General features: G+C 33.5%; 1 protein-coding gene across 1 annotated transcript in view; it reads left to right on the top strand.

Annotated features, from left to right (window-relative positions):
- Positions 1–1,944: 1,944 nt before the first annotated feature.
- The window catches only part of LOC100167554, a 56,495-nt gene continuing 54,750 nt past the window's right edge, over positions 1,945–3,689 (top strand). The window contains exon 1 of the mRNA XM_001950992.5: positions 1,945–2,775. The gene's annotated coding sequence lies outside the window, so the exon portion shown is untranslated. The remainder of the gene's footprint in view (positions 2,776–3,689) is intronic.

Here is a 3,689-nt window from a genome sequence, read left to right on the forward strand (position 1 = left end):
GTATATAACTTACTATAGACGTAGGGTATACGTATTTAATATTTAGTATATATACTATAGTATACACTATAAGTATAGTATTTAGTATCAGTTTAAGTTTAAAATAATATGTTTATTATTAATATTAAAATTAATCAATGCAGTAGAACTTTCAATAGTGTTCAAGTATTATATAGAGTAGCCAATAGTTTGTTGTATGTCGATTAAAATTGATACTAAATAAATTGAATAAAATAACACTGAGGAACTCGCTCTGATATATATATATATATATGTATCGAATACTCGAATGTTTCTCGTCATTGAGTAGGTCACAATAGGTCACTGAAGTAATGGATGTGTTTAATTTGAATTCAATGAAACATAATTTTACACCAAGAAAAACAATTTTAAGTGGAAACGGCTTGTCAGTCGTTACTTCTATTTTATAATTTATTATATATATAAGTTATACCTATTTATTTAATATTTATATTGATAGAAGATATTTTATCTTCCATTAGACATTAATATAATAAGGTAAGCCGTAATATAATATAGCCAGATAGGTTAGACACATTTTTGAAAAAAACAAATTGCATACCAATACGTATATTTTATATACCAAATACCAATTTATGACTATAAATAATTATAATATTATATAATATAATTATATGACTACCTAGCATTTTCTAACTCATTAGTTTTATTACAATAGTTATCGGTCAAAAAGTTCAGGGGACAAAAAGTCTGTTTTAAAGAAATTCGAAAAAAAGTCCGAGCACATTTTTATTGTCAGACAAAGAGTCCAAAAATATTAATATTTATTTTTTGACCTATATTCTTATTTTTTTTATACCTAACTAAATTCCATATTATTGTTTATTGATGAATGTAGCGTTTATTAGTCTACAGTTAATAAAACACATTTAAACGCTCATTGTAATATTGTATAATATGTACACTATTACACTATAATCATATAGTAATATCAATAGGTAGTAGGTACGCTCCCATATTTTCGCTCAGAATCTAAAAGTAGTGGACAATTTTAATATTTTTCGATTTTAGTAAGAACTAGGTAGATATATAGGTACAATGTACATATGATGAGGAACCTTGTAAGTATCTATTGTAATTTCGAGCCTTGGCTATGAAAGTTGAACATTTTATAAATTTTCAAGTTTTCAACTATATATTTTAACAAAACTGGTATGGCCCAAATATTCCAGTTTTTTCGTATTTTGTTTCAAGATCCAACTTGTTTCTAGAAACCACCATCAAAGTAAAATACCAATGTTATCTTTTTGCTCCAAAAATATAGTCACAAATAAAAACAAATTGTCAAACCAATATAACATGATTCATCGCTTTTCACTATTGGCTCTAGTGCTCTACCTAGAATTTAAAATACATAACGTTAATATTACATTTTCCTTATATTATAATATTATACTGCTTCGATAACGTTACATAATAATAGGTATAATAATACAAATCAAAAATAATACGTTGGAACTTGCAGGAATGGAATTATTATGAAAACATTTGCGATATAACTATTTAAAATCTTCAGTAGGTATAGGTGTCAAATTGATTTTTTGTTGTTCAGTGCTCGGTAATCGTTAAGCTTACACATTTTGGTAGAAGACAGGTTAGTGTCTTAAGTCATTCGGTGTGGTTATAATAAATACCGGGTCAGTGGACGCTAATTGTTCTTCTAAACAGTAGTTGTAAGTACAAACGTATTTAGCGAAATGAATAAATAAATAATAATAATAAGTAGGTATTTTCATCGACTTATCGTACACCGTCCTATCCGCCGCCGCCGGAGATTCAGCAGCGCTGCCAACTGCGCGCGTCCGTCGGCGGTCCGAGACATTTCGTCCGGCCGGGCCGTGTTGACACTGGAACTGCACGGCCCCCACCACTCTCGCCAGACGGTCGGGGCCCGCAGCTCCGCCAGCAGACTTGCAGTGTCCGTGAACGTTGCGTGCGTGTGCGCGGTCCGTCTGTGGTTGGTGTGCATTAATCACAAAACGATATTGTTATCAGAACGATATGGTAGTGCAAAGTTCGACCGTCTCGTCGCGGGTATCATCGTTGTCGTGAAAAAAAAAAAAAAATCGAAAGATAAAACCGACGCAAACCTCAGCGCGTGTGGTCCGGCGATCTGCGTCCGTCGTTCGTAGTAATAATAATATGTTCCTTCGGTCATAATAATATTATTATTATTATATTACACCGTCCGAAAACCGATCGCGGCCGTCTGGTGTCGAGTGCAGCTCTCGTGTTTAGAGTGTAGAGTTGTGTGCGTACCTCTGTTGGGTGTAAAATAATAAATTAATAATATAAATTCGCGAGTGCAGTGCCCGTGATACAGTGTCGAAATCCGCCGTCGTCGGTAGTTGCTCAATAATTTCGTATAGCTAATATCGTTATGTTTTATCGTCGTTGTTGTTCTTATTATTGTTATTCGTGTTATAATTGTGACGAGGTGAAACGATACGTGTTAGGCGTCCGAAAATCATAATCGTATCACAGTCTGGGTGTAACGTAGGTCTAGGTACCCGTTTACCATATTATTATAATATTTTATTCGTGTGTCCGAATTCCGATATTTTTCCCGGTAATAAATAATATGACCACTAGCTGCCCACTGGATTTTGGAGTTGTGCCCCTGAAGTGGAAATCGCAGCGGTGGCAATCGTAAACAAAGTGTATCCGTCAGTTTCCGCAAATGACACTGCAAACGCACTGGACAGCACCAACTACTCGACTGGTGCGAATAAGGTAAATTTTTATTCGCTTTGATATTTCCATCCGCCCGGGCTGCGTTTTGCCCCTGTCGAGTCCGATGAGTGGTTAACTAATTTATTTTCGGAACGATTTGTCTTTCCCGCTGGTTTTCCCGAGGGATGACCCGGAGGATTATCGTGTAAAATACAGACGGTGATAAGGAAACTGATACCGAACACCAGCTAATAGGTAGTACTTATGTGTCGTAATCATCTCAGCAGTAGGTGTCATAAGCAGGTCGAGTCGGTAGTTGCATACGCGTTAGTAACTGTTTTGTTTTAGACCCCGAGTAGACGGGTCTTCGACTATACCTCGGTGTAGGAAATCTACTACCTATAACCTATACTACCTATATAATAGTATATAGTATTCAAGGGCGTCCGCAGGAATTTGTCAATGGGAGGGCAAAATATTTTCCTTTTTACATTTTTTGTCTCACTATCCTATTAGTTATAAAGTATTTTTGTGACATATTTTCTTTCATATAGACAAGGAATGTAAAAAAATGTATGAATTATACGTACATTGTTAGTTAAAAACTTAATCTTGCTGCATTAATTTTAATTAATTGTTATATTATTTTAAATTATCAAATAAATTATTTTTTAATAGATAAAATGTTATCGTTGGTTTTATAGTTTTAGGTAATTCATAAAATAAAACATTTCGAGCTTGAAAAGTTGTAGCTCTGGTTGTAGCTATTCTATGAACATTTAAATTTTTTTTACAAAAAAGTAAAAACTTGGTTGACACTACAGTATTGCACTTGGTCCCACCACTACATCTCATAATCTATAAAAGCAACGTTCTTAGTTCTAGCTTAGTTCTGGCCCTTGAATCGAGTGTAAAAAAAATCACTCTGTAAAAAAAAAAAATATATTTTTATTTTTAATTTTAAAAAGTTTATT

This window comes from Acyrthosiphon pisum, chromosome A1 (genome assembly GCF_005508785.2).
Source record: "Acyrthosiphon pisum isolate AL4f chromosome A1, pea_aphid_22Mar2018_4r6ur, whole genome shotgun sequence".
Classification (NCBI taxonomy): Eukaryota; Metazoa; Arthropoda; class Insecta; order Hemiptera; family Aphididae; genus Acyrthosiphon; species Acyrthosiphon pisum.